Source organism: Eschrichtius robustus, chromosome 14 (genome assembly GCF_028021215.1).
Source record: "Eschrichtius robustus isolate mEscRob2 chromosome 14, mEscRob2.pri, whole genome shotgun sequence".
NCBI lineage: Eukaryota > Metazoa > Chordata > Mammalia > Artiodactyla > Eschrichtiidae > Eschrichtius > Eschrichtius robustus.
The window spans coordinates 85,647,419-85,666,511 of record NC_090837.1 but is presented as its reverse complement, the minus strand read 5'-3'; positions in this window follow the sequence as shown (position 1 = coordinate 85,666,511).

Below are 19,093 nucleotides of genomic sequence, written 5' to 3'. Positions count from 1 at the left end.
TTAAAATCATCTGGGTAAGATATTAAGATTCCTGACAACCAATGTTGTGTTGCCAGTTATGAAGTTTTGCAGAAATCTATATAATAGTTTGTAGCTGATTGTGCTGTGCACTAAAAAAAAAACTTCTTGAAGAAACTTCCATTGATACTTTCAAAGGATCCTGCCCCTTTTAATTAAGTTGCTTTGTTAAGACTTTAAATTAAATCTAAACATAAGAATTTAGAGACTCTCATTTTTAATGTATATTTGTATTGTGGACACACACATCATAGTAAGCATATAGTTCCATTAATTTTCACGAAGTAAACACACCAGTGTAACCAACACCAGAACAGGAAATAAAGTATTATTAGTTGAAGGGCCAGTTCAAGTGTTTTGACCATTTTTCCATTGCCGTGTTAGCCTTCTTTACATATCCTGAGTATGAACCCTTGATAGGATACAGAGATTGCGCATGCTGGTTCCATTGTGTGGCTTGCTCTTTCAGGCTTTTGATGGTGTCTTTTGTTAATAGGCATCTTTTATTTTAGTGTAGTCCAATTTCACAGTCTTTTACTTTAGCACTTTTTGTGTCCTGCTTAAGAAACCTTTGCCTACCCCGAGGTCATGAAGATATTTTCCTATATTTGCTTCTAAAAGCTTCACTGCTTTACCTTTCCTCTATAGACCTATGACTCATCTGGACTGATATTTAGTGCAAAGTATGGTCAAGTGTTATCTGTGATTATCTCTGGGGATTGTGATTATAGGTAATTTTATTTTTCTTTAAAAGTCTCAGTATTTTTCCAATAAAAATTTCTTGGCATTATAATTTTAAAAATGTGAATTACTCACCATTCACTACATTATACTGTGTAACAAAAAATCTTGAAATCTCAGTGGATTTAAACAGCGGATATTTGGTTTTTTGCTTACCTGTGTCCCTATGTCAGGGACTGCCAGTCAGCAAGTATGGGTCTTATCCAGCCTATGGTTATAGAAGTTGAATTCTGTTCCATGATTCTTTCCATTCTAAGACTCAGGCTAAAGAGGCAGACTCTCTCCATGGTAGAGGTACAGGAACAAATAGTCTGACAGAAACCTTCAATGCTTCCAAAAGTTTTTTTCCACTTGAGGGTAATATAGGGCATGTCTGCTCACATTCTACTCCATTAACCAAAGCAAATCACATGACTGAGGCCAAAGGCAAGGGTGCAGAGAAAATTGCTATAAGAGAAGGAGGGAATGAAAAATTTCAAATATTATAATCCACCACAAAGGCTGTTTTAGTGCTACATATCTTGTACGATTTCTTCCTTGCTCTAAATTCCTCAGCATGACATTCAAAGCCTTTTATAACATGGCCCCAATCGTCAGCCCGACTTCAGAGCCCACTACTCTTCTCTACACTTTGTGATCTTGTAACCTTGGACTGCTCACAATTCTGTGAACATGACTTGCAATTGTAAGCCTGTGTGCTCTTATTCACTTTGTGCACCCTTCCTCCAACACATCTTATGGACTAGTGTTGGAAGATTACTTGATGTTTCCTGAATGAGCCACACTCTTTCAAGACTGAGTTCAATTATTTCCTCTGCCTGGGATGTTCTTTACTTCTCTCTTCCCTGGCCTCTTGAAATTCTACTTTTCCTTCAAGGACCAATTCTTCTGTGAAGTCTTCTTGTATTTTTATAGTCAGAATTAATTATTCCCTTTTCTTGTCCAATTACAGCACTAATTGCCGCCTACCTTAATTCCTAGTTACGTGCACACACATCAGTCTCTCCCAAGGGGTCATATGAGCTCCCTGATGACATTTTAGTCCTTTCTGCATTCTCTCCAGAGCAGAGAGGAAGCAGTCCCCAGCACATAGTAAGCATTCAACTGAAGTTTGTAGAATTAAATTACACACCAATATGGCCATAAAATAATATTTAAAAAACATAAGATGAGTTTAAAAAAATCCCAGAGTTGTCAACAGTGAAAACTTTGTAACTTCTAAGAAAAGTTGCTGATCAGTGAAGCAAAGAGCAAGTCAAGAATCAAGTACAGTTTGCCCTTCAAGAACCAATGACTGACGGCAATAAAGCTACAAGTGATTTATTACCTTCTTGAAGTGCATACATTTATTTTGCTCAAGGTGTGTATTTTATACCTCCTAACAGCCTTGAAGAGAGTTTTAAGAAAAGTTCTGTGACTTTTATGCTTCCCAGGTCACCTGGTGGAGAGGAATAAAAGTAAGCTCTAAAGGCACACCTCTAGTGCTCTTGGCGTTCACTCTCCCTTCTTTATAAAAATATACCTTACTTGCTAGTAGTCGGAATTATTTTCAGTGGAGAGTTAAACTTTAAGTTAATTTCTCGTTATCTTCAGAAATATGGTCTGATGCTTGGGGATGAAGTCTGTCTTTTGTATTTTCATCGGAACGCTTTTCTCATGGGTTTGCTAGAAGGACATTCTTTGCTAATTTTTGATCACTGACATCAACATAGATTGTATCTTGTATTATTTAAAATGCCTGTTTTATCCATAGCTCTTTTTGGAGCAGTGCTTTTCAGAGCGTGGCCCGTGGATTGGCTACCAGTCTTGGAGCTGTTTGTTACCTGTCCTCAATAAGATAAGGTACTTGTGCCAGAGTGTAAATTAACTGTGCCATGAAGCACTCTGTTTAGTTCAGCTGACTTTTTTTTTTCATAGCAAGACTTTATTGATGAAGGAAGCAGTGCACTGACTTACAGTCTGACACAAGCTCCTTTTCTCACTGTGGACTGACGTTCTGAGTAGCAGTGCTGTAGAGAGCCTGCCCTGTGCACATGTGAAGTGCCCCTAGTCACTGCTGATTGAAGCTAGAGTGGACTCGTGGCCTGTACTAACCAACAATCAGTCTCTCTTCCTCCCCCGTTTCTCCTTCTTTCCTCATCTGTTTCTCACTCTGTAATAGGAACTCAAAGGTGTAGAGGTATCTAGATGTAGATGTCAGTTTGTGGTGGACATTTGTGCTGAAAGGTCTTAGTTGGAGCCCATACCATATAAGATGGAGCCACAAGCAAAGCAAAGTTCTGGGCATTAGAAGCTATGAGAAAGTGGGTCAGGGGGAGGGGGAATGTGAAAATTTCTGAAAGAAATACAGAAATAAAACTATCTATAGAGATGGCAGAGATGAAAGGCCATGTGATGCTGGGAGAAGACACACACACACACACACACACACACACACACACACACATTCTCATTTTCCAGGGAGTCCCACCCACAGGGATTCTGATTCAACAGGTCTTTAGTGGAGTCTGTAAATCTATGTCTCAGCCAGTGCCCCAGGATATTCTCAATTTAGGGAACTTTAGACCCTTCTTGGAGGAACTCTGGCTGTTTTGTAAGGTAACCTTTACCCATCTTTCCAGCTTCAGTCCTAGCCAAACTATACAAATTCAAACTAAATGTAGTAACACACCCTTCTGGCACCTTCATGCTTTTGCGTGTGTTGTTCTTCTTGCCTGGAATTCCTCTCCCATTTTCTCACTCTGGTTAAAGCTTCCTAGTTCTTGCAAACTTAGCTCAAGCATCAGCTTCTTTTGAAGCCTTGGATCCTCTTGTCCCCATCTGATTTCCTCCACTCAGTTAGGATCCTTGTTACATTATTTCAGCCTTTGCCCAACTTCTTAGCTCTCTCATAGGGAAAATCTCCTTGAATGTTCCTCATCTCCCATTCTCTCTCCTCCTACCTTTACCAAATCCCAAAGTCCAAACTCCAAATTCTGAGTCTGTTATCTGCCCCCACCTTCTGGATTTCTCAGGAACATTTTGGCACTGGTCATTAGTACCCTCTCTTCTCATACCTGACATTTTATTGTGAAAAATACAAAAACTTGAAGGAGTAATACAGTGAATCCCCCCGTATACTTTGTACCTAGATTCAATAATTTTTTTTTTTTTTTTTTTTTTTTTTTTTTTATAATGTCGGCTTAGACCAGGGAAGGTGCTGAGAAGTCACCCTACCTGGGATGCATTAATTTATTTATTTATGGCTGTGTTGGGTCTTTGTTTCTGTGCGAGGGCTCTCTCCAGTTGCGGCAAGCGGGGGCCACTCTTCATCGCGGTGCACGGGCCTCTCACCATCGCGGCCTCTCCCGTTGCGGAGCACAGGCTCCAGACGCGCAGGCTCAGCAATTATGGCTCACGGGCCCAGTTGCTCCGCGGCATGTGGGATCCTCCCAGACCAGGGCTCAAACCCGCGTCCCCTGCACCGGCAGGCAGACTCTCAACCACTGCGCCACCAGGGAAGCCCCTAGATTCAATAATTTTAACACATTTTTCTGTATTTCTTTTATGTTTATAAACATATTTTTTCTTTTCCTTTTTGTTTTTGGCCATACCACGGAGCATGCGGGATCTTAGTTCACCCACCAGGGATCGAACCCATGCCCCCTGCAGTGGAAACACAGAGTCCTAACCACTGGACCACCAGGGAGATCCCTATAAACATATTTTTATGTTTTTCTTTTTACTGAACCATTTGAAAGTTGCAGATATCGTGTTACTTTATCTATAAATGCTTTAGTATGCATTTCCAAATATGAGGTCATGTTTCTACATAACTGTCACTTTTTGGATACACCTTCTCTTATTTTCCTCATTTTTCTCCTATGTCAACGGCCATTACTTCTCAATTTCCTTTACTAGATCTTCTTCCTTTCGCCAACCTTTATATGTGGCTATGCTCCACGGCTTAGTCCTTGTTTCTCTTCGTTTCCCTAAAATTTCTTTTTGATTCATCTTATTCTATCCTGTGTCATTTAAATTCCATCTACAGTTTGTAGGCTTCAGAATCTTCAGTCCAGTCTTCTCATGCTTGGACCCTAGATATGTATATATAACTGTTACTCAACATCTTATTTTTATATAAAAAGAGCATCTCAAATTTTACGTGGCTGAAAACAACGTCTTTGTTTCCCTCTTATTCATGTCTTCCCCTGTGCAGTAAAGAGTCTAACGTTGCCCAAAGAGAGGTTTGGCCTTGCCCTTAATTTCTAGGAGGCAGTCTCTAAGCCCTTGGTCTGTCATGCCTGATAGGAGTGTCTTTGTTTGCCTGTGGACCTTGGATCAGGGTAGCTTAACAATATGATTTAGGGTTGGGGCTGGCCCCACCACAAGGGCTGACAATACGATTCTGTGTGTGTGGAGGGGTGGGTGGGGAGACTGGGCCATGCAGTATCAGTAGCCCTCTGGAGAGACGAGGGACTGAGATAAGCCCCTTGAGCAATCAATCACGTCTACATGATGGCACTCCAGTTAAAACCCTGAACATTGAGGCGCGAGTGAGCTTCTTGGCTAGGCAATACTGTGCGTACTTTCACACGTGGATGCCGTCAAATTAATTGTCTTGACTCCACAGGAGATGACAGCTGGTAGCTCCATGTTTGGTACTTTCCTGGACTTCACTTTATATGTGTTTTCCCTTGACTAATTTCAATCTGCATCCCTTCCCTCCAATAAACCATAACCATGAGGATAACAGTCTTCAGTGCATTCTGTGAGTCCTTCTAGTGAATTATGGAACTGTAGGTGGTCTTGGGACCCCTGAACTTGCAGCTGGTATCAGAAGTGAAAGTGGTCTTATGTGTGGGCTATTCCCTCTAACTTTTTAGCTGGCTAAACTTTCACATCCCCTAATCAGTTATTATCTGTGTAGTCTTGAGGAAGCTACTAAAATCCACTCTGCTTTCTTCTCCGTAGCTGTAAAGTGGGTATATTCATAGCACCTATATCATAGGGTTATTATCAAATTATTCAAAATTGTATACAAGAGTCCAAACAAATTAATAAATGTAAATTTAGTAGGCTAGTGCATGACTCTACTATGTATTTGTATTAGTATTATGCTCACTATCTCCATCACTCTAATCAAAGCCACTGTCATCTCTCTTAGATTACTGCAGAGCCTCAAACCTCTCCTTCTGCTTCCACTTCCCAAACCTACAGATTATTCATTAAACGATATCAAGAACTAGCTTTTTCAATCACATCATTTTTCTTATGATGCCCAAATGGTCTTGTATCATACTTAGAATAAGGTCCAAAGTTCTCATTAGTTGCACTACCTCCTCAGACCTGCCCACTTCTCTAATATTATCCTTCCCTGCTCTTCCTCTTGCTCAATACACTTCTGCTAAACGTTCCTCTACCCAGTGGCCTCTGCCTCCAGCTCTCTTCTTCCAGGTCTGCACAGAACTTGATCCTTCACATTTTCAGGGCTCCACTCAAGTATTGCCCATTAGGGGATTTTTGACGATCACTTTATCTAAAATAGAATTCCCTTCCAACAGCACTCGGAAGTTCTTATTTCCTTCAAAACCTCTATCACTTTCTGAATGTAAATAGTCTGTTTTTAAACTTATTCGTTTATTATCTTTTTTTCCCACTGGGATCTCAGTTCCATGAAAGCATGGATTTTAGTGGGTTTTTTGGCACGTCGTACCTGGAACATACAAGATGCTCAATGATGTTTGTTGAATTAATAGCTAAATGATATACCAGGAGGCAGGGAGATGTGTTTATTCACCAGGACAATTCTCGTCCCAGACACAGGGCCTGACACATAGTACTCAATCAATATTTCTTGACTGAAGGCAGTAACAGCCTGAATGTTTTTTATAGAAGGATAAAAAAATTCGGTGCTCCCAGAATTTACTCTTAAGCTTTCTTTTCCTGGCAGGCTAAAATGGGATTCCCACTCTTTTGGAAAAAAATGAATATAGCTCTTACGAAATTATTGTAGTGCTTTTCAAATGCCACCTCTTTTTTTTTTTTTTTTTTTTCCCTGAATGAAATATTTAGACTGGTAAGCCATTGCAGCTATATAAAGACTCTAAAAATTATCATTAAAAAATGAAAAAAAAATCATACAAATGAGATCTCTTCACCCACTGTTTTACAGAATTCCAGTTTCAACATAAAACTAACTGTGCAAATTACATATTCTATTCTATGTGTGTGTAAGCGTGTGTGTGTGTATGGTGTATATATAAAATATGAGATTTTATGGTGCACCCACCATGTAGTTAAAAATGTGCCCACTCTAAGGAATTCTATGAGGGCAGTAATGAGAAGACGAAATCTGTCCCTTTTGTACTGCAGCTTCTCCCACCCAGTGTATTGAGGCCAGAATGAGCCTGAGCATTGTTTGCTGCGATCAGAACCAGCTGCCCTAGCAGGAATATCAAGGGAAGATTTTTTCTTCAAATTATGGGGAAGGGAGTTTTCCCTGTCATGGTTCATTGTCTTTTATTTAGAAGAAGTAGGCATTGCTTTTAGAGAAAGGTCTGTAGCTTTCTATTTGCAAGCAAAACCTTCCAGTATTTACAATTATGATACTTGGTTTCATTCTGGTAAGTGGATTATTAAGAGAAAAGAGTAATGAGAGGGAGTTGGAGGAGGAGAATTTTTATGCAGAAATTAAGCTTGAAAATGCCTAGGAAATGGGAAGTAAGGGACACCAATGAAATCATTACCTGTATGATCCACAGATTCTCCAGGTGTCTGTTTTAGGTTAATTTGTAATGATAATTTACATCACTTGCTCTTTCTATAGTAGAGCAAGTACTGGTGTGGAGTCATGAGACCTGAATTCTTATTCTAAATTACTAATATTGTTACTTAAGAAAAGTGTTTTAGCTTCTTGAGACTTTTTTTCACATGAGTTATGAGATTTTAATATTTTCCCATCTACCTCACTGAATTGCAAAGAATTGCAAACAAGAAGATATATGTGGGGAAGAATTCTGCAAACTATAAAGTGCTACATAAAGTACAATAACATAAAGTATCCTGAAGTATTTTCATCTTCTTAGTGCTAAGCTCGTATTCTAAGTGGAAAAGATATAAACAATTAACAGAGGGCTTGGGATACAGAAAACACACAAAAACGTTAGGTGATATTATGATGATGATGATTACGTTATTCTTTCATTAGGAGCTGACCATCCCTCCATTGGTATATTATGGTACAAACCAGTAGTTAAACAAAAAGATAACAAAAATTTGTCTTATATCTGTGAAAGCATATTTCAAATAAGTGCCTGCATAAGCTGTCTGCAATATTTTTTCTCTCTATTTTAATTCCTTTCCACTCTCTTATAAGCATTCATTGCCCAGCACTGTGCTAGGCTGTCATCATATAAAGATAAATAAAGTATGTCTGTCCTGAAGAGGCTGAAAGTCCAGTTGTGGAGAGAGACAAGTAAATAAATAAATGCCATCAGGTTTTAGAATGCTGTAATAGACGTGTGAGCCTGCCACAAATGAGGCACATTGGATTATATGCAGCTTGCTTACCTCAAGGAAAGGAATACACTTAAGTTTGCTTTCTGTATACAGAATTTGTCTATATTCCATGACTCCTGGTTTATTTTAAGCTTTCTGTCATTTTCAGAATAGCTTAGCACTGACACTGAGATTGAGAGTCAAAGGTTGAATTGGTTTGACCCTTAAGATAATTAGAATAGACTCTTTTTGGTGCAAAAGATCTAATCTAGACTCAAAATAAGCTCAAACACAGTAGGGAACGTACTGGTTCATAGAACTGGGAAGTCCAAGATTGCTTAGCTTTCAGGCATGGCTAGCTCCTGGTGCTTACACAGTTTCTTCTCTTCTTCCTTCTTTTTCTTTCTTTTTCTCTCCCTATCAGCTTCACTTTCTTCCCTGTGTTGTCTCTGTTCTGTCCGACCGAAGATGGTCCTCCTTTGTGTACCCAGTGAAGCTATCTCTTAATAGTCTCAGATTCACATCCTTTATCAATCACAATGGAAAACAGACAACTTTTACCTTCCAGTTTTGTATTTAAATTCTAGAAGACGTGTGATTGGTCTTCCTTTAGTCATGTGCTCACTTTTGGAACAATAGTTGTTCCCAGGGGAATGTGGCACTCTGCTTGACTAGGTTTGAGTCAAATGCACTTTCCCATCGTCCAGTGGGTGGGGATGGAGGTGTCAGTTGTGACTGATATCCTCACTAGGACAGCTTGGAATAGGATAATATTCCAAATAGACAGCTTTGTTCTGCAAAAGAAGGGATGTTGGGTCAAAGCAGCAACGTGTCCCTTTCACAAATGAAAACACAATGAGAGGACTTCTCTGCAATATTATCCACACATTCGTACTACAGTGGGTCTCTGGTAAATTCCTTGCCCTTTACCTTGACTTCTTCTAGGAGCATCATCATCCCTCTTACGGGAATTTCTCCCTCACTCCAAACCTGTCATCAGTGAGAGAGCGGCACTTTCCTACAGATTCCCACCCACTTGGCTGCAGTTGATTAGTCTTATGCTGGCACCTGACTCAATCCAGGCCAAGCAGAGATCTTTCCTGGGTTTCTGAACATGGGGCTAGTGAGGGTATGTTAGTGACTCAGTGATGGCAGGTTTAACAAAACGTCAAAATGGAAATGTGTTGCCATGTTTCCTGCTGTGTGGAGGAACTTGGTCCGTAGTTGGTTTATAGTTTGAATAAAGCTGATACACAGGAAAGAACAGATCAGTCAGCTAGTGGTAGAGATTAAGTGACCACTTGCTTTCTGGTCTTTACTGCAAGTCCTTGCTACTCCCAACAACTGTGACTTCGTAACATGAGCCCTACGGTCCAATAGAAATATAACATGAGCTACAGATACAAACCACATACGGAGGTTTAAATTTCCTAGTAGATACATTAAGAAGGTTAAAAAGACACAGGTGAATTTAATTTTTACAAAATATTTGATTTAACTCAATATAATCAAAGTATTATCATTTCAAATTGTAATCAACATGAAATATAATTGATATATTGTACATTCCTTTTTTCATACCAGGTCTTCAAAATTTGGTGTATATTTTACCCTTGTAGCACATCTCAGTCTGGACGAGTCATATTTCAAGTGCTCAGTAGACACGTGTGGGGCACAGGGTCGGGGCAGGGAAACCCTAGAGACATGGAGCTGGAGAGATGTGGGACGAGGGAGGGAATCTATCCGGGGATGCGTCCTAAGGCACGCAAACCAAATTTTTACATTCTCTGTCATCCTTCCTGTTGATAAAGATGCTGTAAAGCACAGGAAGCTCAGCTCGGTGCTCTGTGATGACCTAGATGGGTGGGATGGGGGAGGGGGGTGGGAGGGAGGTCCAAGAGGGAGGGGATATGTGTATGCATATAGCTGACTCACTTCACTGTGCAGCAGAAACTAACACAACATTGTAAAGCAATTATACTCCAATAAAAAAAATTTAAAAAAAGATGTCATAGCAAATATCTATAAAGTAATTCCTTGTCTTTGAGATAAAAAAATGTTGATGTCTCCATTCTTCATTAATATTCTAGAGCTTAAGAACTTTATTTGTTGTTGTTTTGTTACTTACAATGCTTTACTTTTCAACAGCACATACTTAAAATTTTCTCCATTACCCTAGTGACATTAAGTAAATTTTAGAAAATGATAGAAATGATCATAAATCACATGAGAGACTTTCTTTTTACAGTTGAAAAATTCATTGAGGGTAATATTTCTTCCTTTTCCATGGAGAAGATTTACTTGAAGGTATTTTTACATATGACAGTTTAACCTTTTAATATTTTTTGTATATGCTAAATTTAATTGGTTTCTTGTAGCATCTTACTAGAATGTGGACCTGTAGTTAAGAAAATGAATAAAAATTGTTTTTCTTCCCTTTACATTTTGAATGGAAAGATAATATTAGTTTGTTTTGCTTTATACCGTGGCAAGCAAACTGTTATGTAATGATGGCTCCTAGTATTTTGATATCTTGAAAAGAATCTACTGTGATTTAATAAGCAAATCTACTCATTTCTTTCTTATCATAATAATCCCTTGAAGCAGAGTTTAGGACAATTTGCAGTGACAGCTTAAGAGAATAAAGTAGGCTTATTTTCTACAGGTAAGTTCCATGAGGAAGTGTCTTTCTATTTTGTTTACTTCTGTATCCTAAATGCTTGGAGTAGTGCCTAACCCAAGAAGATATTCAATAAATATTTGTTGAATGAATACACTAGTTACTGTAAATAAAAGGCTCATTTAATAATGCAAAGGGCAAACAGGATATTAATTTGAGCAAACACTGTGTGCTAGGCTTTCTGTAAAATTTGTAATATACACTGCAAATGTAAATCTTACAAAAATCCTGTGAAACAGGTATTATCCTCATTTTAAGGATAAGAAAACTGAGAGACAAGAGAGGTTAGTAAGTTTCCCAAGCTCACATAATTAAATGGTAGAGTTGATATTGTCTTCAGAGTTGTTTGACCCCAAAATTCTCCTTTTAACCATACATTAGTTTCCTAGGGCTGTCATACATAATACCACAAACTAGGTGGCTTAAAACAACAGAATTTTATTATCTGATATTTCTGAGGGCTAGAAATCCAAAATCAAGGGCCATGCTACCTCTGAAACATAAAGAGGAGGATTCTTCCTTGTCTCATCTAGCTTCTGGTATTTTCTGTCAGTCCTTGGCATTCCTTGGCTTGCAGATGTATCACTCCAGTCTCTGCCTCGACTGTCACTGGTGTTCTTCACCCTGTGTGTCTTTCTCCTCTTCTTATAAGGGCACCAGTCATATTGGATTAAGGGTCCACCCTACTTCTGTATGACCTCATCTTAACTAATTACATTTACAACAACTCTGTCTCCCAGTAAGGTCACATTTTGAGGTCCTGGAGTTTAGGACTTCAGAGTCTCTTTTTTGGGGGACACAGTTCTACCATGACAATCACCATACTTGATATTTGTCAACACAGATATTTATTAACCACTTAGAAAGCCCAGGCACTGGGATCCAAAAAGGTATAATGTACTCTTACTTTAATATGGTTGGGAGGAAAAGATATATTTCCAAAAAATAAATGTCAATGATAGGTAGTTTTAGACACGGTGAGATTGAGGTGACAGTAGTTTATGTGAGAAGAAATATCCTTCAGAAGTTCAGAGAAAAGGCTCTAGATCTTACAGAAGACAAGTCTGGAAACTGAGTTCAGGGGTTATATACACAGAGGGGAGAGTGAAACAGTGAGAATTGGTGGTAACTGATGGTGAAAGTCAAAAGGAGAAGAGAACTGGCCTTGTATCAAGAAATCAAAGCAGAAAGGAGAGTGGCCAAGGTACAGAAAAGTCCTGACATGACAAATTCCATGAGAGAGAGAGCAAAAGAGAACAAGGAGGAGAAAAAGCCACTGAATATTAGAATTAGAATGTTTTGGGAACCTGTGAGTATACAGTTTCAGTGGAGTGGCAGGGGCAGAAATTTGGTTGTACTTTGAGTTTAGGTCGATGTGGACAAAAGGCTAGACTTTGAAGACCACTGGGCAAGGGTGTAAATGGAGGCTGGACTTCCTCATACAGGGCTGCTCTGTGATTTCTGGTGTCAGTGAAGTGCAGGTTGGCCTTCTAAAATCTCAAGTGTGATTGATTAATCAGTTTTTTCAAGTGTTTATTGAGTGCCTACTATGTGCCAGGCATTCTTCTCATTGGTGGTGCTGTAGCAGAGAGTAAGGAAGGCATGATTCATGGCTCTGTAGAACTTCTTTTCCAGTGGGGGAGATGGACAATGAGCGAGAAACTGAACCTGTGTATAATGTCATTTTCCATCCTGATGAGACCAATGAAGAAAAATAGAACAGAGCGAAATTTGAGAGCAACAAAGGAGATAAGGGGGAGGTAATGAACTAAGATTAAAATTTTCCAATTAGGAATTAACGCAACATGTACATTGAGTTCTGGCTCTGCCACGCTTCCTGGCATTATGGAAAATACTGGTCAAATTCAGAAGACTAATTGTGTGACTTTGGCCAGTTTATTTAAAAATTTTTTTTCTATGTCTCATGGGGGAAATGAAGGAATTGAGTAGGAACTGAACTCGGCGGTCCCTTCCAACTTTATCTTCACTAAAAACCGTATCAGTCGTATTGCAACTATTCATCCTATCTTGGTGTTAACTACAGATTTGATACGTGTGTCTTTCTTTCATGTCCTAGTCCAAAAGTGTTTATGAGAATAGAGACATTGACAGTTTGCTATCTCTGTACTAAAATAATTGCCATTAAAAAATATAAATGATTATCATTTTGAACGTATAAGAGTACAGGGTGAGAAGGAGAGTTGAATTTCAATGCTACCTATCAGTTGTAAGCTGTGGCATGATGTAATGAAAGAACGACAAATCATAAGGGATGTAACTCCTTTTAAAAGATATTTTGTTTAGTGTTTTTCAATGGATTAAGAAAGGGTGATACACTGACTCTAAAACAATGGCAGGCTCTGTCATGATCCTTAAAAGGAGGACTGTTCACAAGCGTGGAGGTGATGCCCATTCAAAACTCATCCTTATAAAGAGTGTCTTTGTCTAAGAAAAGAATTGCAGTGTTGTTTCATTGCAAATGTCTGTGGATTTCTGATTCTGGAGAATTATTTTGGAATCAGGGACATTTGTTGTTTTGAAAAACCTGACTAGCAAACGCTTTCAGAAAGATAAAATCATTACTTGGTTTTTATGTCTAAAGGGTGATAAATGACACTGAAATATTCTGTTTTGCATCACCTCATGTTTTAAAGTTCTGATATAAATTGAAGGCTTGAAAATACCATCTCCAGCATAGGTGGGGATACTCTGAAGGAGAGAAGTGAGATGGCCAGCTGCTCCGCACCGGTGCATTCAGTGAAGCTAGACAGTATGCTGGTCCCCCGCCCCACTCCCCAAATCCTCCAAAAGAACATACTCTCACATGTCAGTGCCAAGAAAATAAGGTCAATACTCATCTAAATAAATTACAAAAGGCCCTTGCTGTGCAGTAGGCAGCCAAGCCTGGAAGGGCCATGCTGGGGTCTGAGTTAGCACCAAATGTGCCGGCTCTGTGGGAGGACTGCTTTCCCTCCTTTGCTGGGGTGGGAAAGGGAAGGCTGCTGCTGCTGTGCTTCCACCGCCATCTTTGCTGACGAGATTCAGAGTGACGCTGGCCTGGGGCTTCATCAATTGAGAAAGGCATGGTAAATTGGCAGTCATTACAATGGTGAGCACGTTTCCTTCCCTGCCTGACTCCTTTTGGAAAAGAACAAGAGAGCGTATGACAATGCATGCCTCATTCTCTGAGTTAAATGGTCAAATGCATCTTCTCGATTGACCTGTTGATTGTGTTGGTTATGCCTCCCTTGATTGTCTGGGTCTATAGTGATAGGCATCGTAAAAACAGATAAAATACATAGCCGTGACTGCAAACACTCATTCGCATAGCTGAGGCGGAACAGTCCAAAGTACCAAACAGATCACATTTGACTTTGTAGTAAGGTTTTATGTGTAATCATGACAGATGTTCAGGGAGATCATCCTTTTCCATCTCTACCCTGCTTCCCTGCAACTAGCTCATGCATGACTTGCTCTAAAATAGCCTCTCTTTCATAAATGGATGAAGCTTGAGGCTGTCAACAGTACGAAGTCAGCATTCTACTTATCAAACATTTGTTTTCCCAGCAGAAGATGCTCCTTTCTTTTAGGCCGGTTGCGGGCTGCCCTGTAAGTCCTGCTTGGGTTTTTATGCCACAAGCTACCTGATGCCAACCAGAGGCGGCTTCAAAGCTACTTTATGTCTTCATGAAACTTTAAGAACTTGTCACCTATAACTGCTGCATTCTGGATAGTAAAGTTTTTCTAATGTGTATTTACTTTGTTGCTAATCTCCCTTCAGGGGTTTAAAAGTGAACAGGCATAATGAAATGCTTCTTGCTGTTTCACTTCAAATTTAAGGATTGACTGCACGGCATGCCTTCTCTAGACTTACTTGGTTATCTCTAAGTAAAGACTTCTGCCCAAAGTCCTCAATTCCAAGTGATGGTTGAAGAGCTTTCTGTTTGACACAGGCATTTATCCGTCAAATTGTGGCGCCTTGTAACACCACCTAATGTCAGATGGACTTACCCAAGATTGGAAAAAAGGCAAAGAACAAGGGTGTAAGGATCTCTCTGGAATATTTTTTGAAGCAGGGAGTTACAGATCTATTTGGGCTAGTAAATAATGCCTCTATTTTGTATTGTTTGTCATTCCTTTTTAAAAACTTCACTATTTCCTGGCATTTTCTCATTATTTGTTTGCATTTCTAAGTTAAGGAAAAGGTACGTTTAGGCTTTATCTGGAAGGCACACAATTTAAATATTAAAAATGTCTCCTATGCAGACATAGTTAGGACAGGAAGAAGACAAATCAGGCCACTGAGAAAGAAGGAAAGCTTTCATAGTTTCAGCGTAGTTCTTAGGGTGCACAGCAAGCTAATTAAGAGCATCTCATTGCCTCTGTGGGCAGTCACTTGAATGACAGTGCCCAGCAAAACAGGAAGTAGAGGGAAGAATTCTGGCCAAAGGTCTGAGTTCTGTGTCCCATAAAACACCTTAGTTACCATTCAAGCACCACAGTGTATAAGCTCCCAAACTCCCAAACTGTGAGTGAGGTTAGCAGTCCTTAGCATGGAAATTTACAGTGTACAGGACAGTAGAATCATTCAGGTCAGCTTCCTGGCTTTATATTGGCATTAGTTTGTTAGAAGAATGAAGGTTGCTAGCTAGTGCTTTTCACTAAGAAGTCTGAAATAGATTATAGGTTGTTTTTTCTGTCCCTGAAGGTTTTTTCTTTTTTTTCCAGTTGCTCTCCTGAGAGAAAATTGAGTGTATGACAGGGAAGACAAGTATGAAACCTCTCATAATCCAGGCTTGTGTTCCCAAGAGATTGTCCTTGGTATACGAGGCTACTCCTAGAATCTTCCCTGGAGTTTATTTATTTGACCACGTCCCCCAGACTTAAATGCCTCCACTAATCAATACTGAGCTTTTCCACACCAAGTCTGCAGAACGCAGCAAGATGGGAACTTTTTAATTTAAAAATTAAAAAAAAAATCCCAGGTATATACCTAATCCTTGGAGAAATAGCAGATCTATTACTGGTCAGCAACATATCCACAGGCAATTGAGTTTTATTTTTGTCCCCTATTTTAGGATTACTGATGGGACTGAGGTGAGAAAGAAAGGGTTTACTCAGAAACTTATTAAGCTAAGGTTCTTTAGGAGTTTAAGGCAAGATCACAATTCATTCTTTGTTCATTGTATCACTCATTCATTGAGCTCCTAGTATGTTCCAGGAACTTGGCTCTTGGGCTATCATGTGAACACAATTGCCCCTGTTGACAAGGAGTTAACAGTAGTGGAGGATGAGATACACAAGTAAATAGACGATTACAATGGAGCTCTATCGAAGTTACAGTAAGGATGAGTCTAGTGGTATCTGTGTGTGTAAGGAAAGACTTCCCGTTATGAAAAGGAATGAGGACAAAGCCAAAGAAGCCTACTAATGATTCATCTAACTGTGAAACTTGAACTAGCATTCTGTAGCCCACACAGAGTACACATCCTGTGTCAGCTCTGCTGGAAGAAGTGCATGTAGGCTGAGGGGATAAACAGAAGTGAATGGGGTGAGGAAGAAAAGCCTGAAGCAATCTTCTTGGCTGTCAGAGTGTCATTTTTTATGCCACTATTTCTCTTCATGTCTTCATCGTTTAATTTTTACTTTGTTTTCAAAATAAAATAAATTTTAAACTAATGGACATAACATGCATTTTGATGTTGCAGCACTGGTAGAAAATATCATTCATTCATTCATTCATTCAGTATTTATTGGGCATCTACCATGCACCGCTGGGACTTAACCATGGGGAAGAAGACAGAAACTGTCTGGTAGCAAGGAGATATTTTGAGTCTTAAAGCAATGATAAATGATAATATGTATGTGTATATGTATTCCTAAATGTATGGTTCTGAGTGTGATAGTTTTTTTGTTTTTTTTTTTTAAATTTTTATTTATTTATTTATGGCTGTGTTGGGTCTTCGTTTCTGTGCGAGGGCTTTCTCTAGTTGTGGCAAGCGGGGGCCACTCTTCATCGCGGTGCGCGGGCCTCTCACTATCGCAGCCTCTCTTGTTGCGGAGCACAGGCTCCAGCCGCGCAGGCTCAGTAATTGTGGCTCATGGGCCCAGTTGCTCCGCGGCATGTGGGATCTTCCCAGACCAGGGCTCGAACCCGTGTCCCCTGCATTGGCAGGCAGATTCTCAACCACTGAGCCACCAGGGAAGCCCTGTGATAGTTTTTTGACATGTCATCTTAGCCAGGCTACACTGTGGGCACCAGAGAGGGGGCAGTAGCCACTCTGTGGCATAGGCACACCTTCCAGTTATTCAGTCAAACACTAATCTAGCTGTTTCTGTGAAGGGATATTGCAGATGTAATGAAAGTCCCTAATGAGTTGACCTTAAATTATAGAGATTATCCTTGGTAGGCCAGACCTAATCAGGTGAGCCCTTAAAAGGGACTGGCAATAGAGACTGCCAGTAGCAGCTGGGCCTACGCTGGCTCTCCCTTTGCTAGATCTGCCCTTCCTGCCTGCCTGTGACAGCAGCTCGGGCTTGTGCCTGTGGGGTTCCAGCTTGTGCTCTTCCCTTCCTGACTGCCTGCCTCCAGGTCAGCCTCTACAATTGCATAGACCAATTCCTTGTAATAAATCTCTCTCTTTTTCTCTTTCCCTCCCTCCCACCCCCATATAATGCATATCTGTGTGTGTGTGTGTGTGTGTGTGTGTGTATCTTCTATTGATTCTATTTTTGTGGTTGAACTTCACTAAGATTTTAAAATAATGCTATTACCTCATTTGATATGTATTATGTTCAGAACAATTATCATTGCTTGTGAAATTGGGAAGATATTATTCCTATATCTATGCAAAAATCACCCAAATGTATTTTAAGAGGTCTGATTGGCTCCCAATTCATTGTCTGCCTAGCATCTTTGTTTAAAATGTGGAAGGTGTCTGGCCGCAGGGTGAATTGCCCATGTGATTGATTCCATTGCTCATGCTTGCAGCTTTTTCTGGCTGTGTTCTGGAATGGTGGTCTTTCCAGCTGGCTGGTTGGGAAAGCAGCACCATGCCAAGCTCTGCTGGAACATTTTAAAACAACATTGCATATAACATAATTAAGTAGGGATGACTGAAGACTTAATGCGTTCACTGGCTAGAGTCAAGTCTAAGTTGAACCCAGAAGCTTCTTCTTCTTTGTATTTTTAAAGAGGAGAAAATAAAATTTATGGCAAACTTTGGACTCTTTATTTCTATCCTTTGGATTCCAACAAAATATAGAGAATTCTTCAAACTTACTTGATTTAATTTTTGTAACTTTATTCATTGCAAAAGAAGTGTATATTAAAAAAAAAAGATAAAGTGAAAGAAAGGAATTAAGAACTGCCTTTAATTCTACCAGAGGTAACTGTGGTTGTGACTGTTTTTGCAGTCTTTTCTGTGCATGTCTAAGCCATCCTTTCCCTGCTCTGCTGTGTATCACAGGTGGCTTACCCCTAAAAACTCTTTGATTCCCTTGCTGAGTGGCTTCTGGCGGGCAGGTGGGATGAAGGGACTTAGGCTATTTCTTGCCATTCTTCCCTGTCAAGGGGTCAGAGTCCCTGGCAGTAGTCTTAGGTCCCTATAGAGAGACCCATTCTCTCTGCTGTTCTCACAGGGCAACCCCTGCTTTTATTCTAGCTTCTGCTGGATGGCCCTGCAGATCTGATAACACCATCTTTTTTTTTTTTTTTTTTTTAATCTCTCCCAGCCTTAGGTGTGGCAGTGACTTCCAAATGTTGCCATTATCTGGTTTTATCTTTTCCTAGTTGTCCTTTCAGTACTTCCAGTACCTCAATAAGTTAGTTCCCACAAATGAAATTCTTCTATTAAACAGCCTGACAAAGACATCCATTTCTTAATGGTCCATCGATAAATCTACTGACTTTACTACTATATTGTGAATGCTTTTCCATGGCCATAATTGTAAGACCTACATAGCACTTTTTATCATCTTTATTGAGGAATAATGTACACACAAAAACGTTCACCAATTGTAAGAGCACAATTTGATGAGTTTTGACAAATAGATAACAGACGTGTAACCACCCCTGCCCTCATGGTATAAAACATTTCCATTACTCCTCTAAATTCTCTTGTGTTCTTGTGCAATCCACTCTTTCTCCCTACCCTAGCCTCTTGCAACCACTGA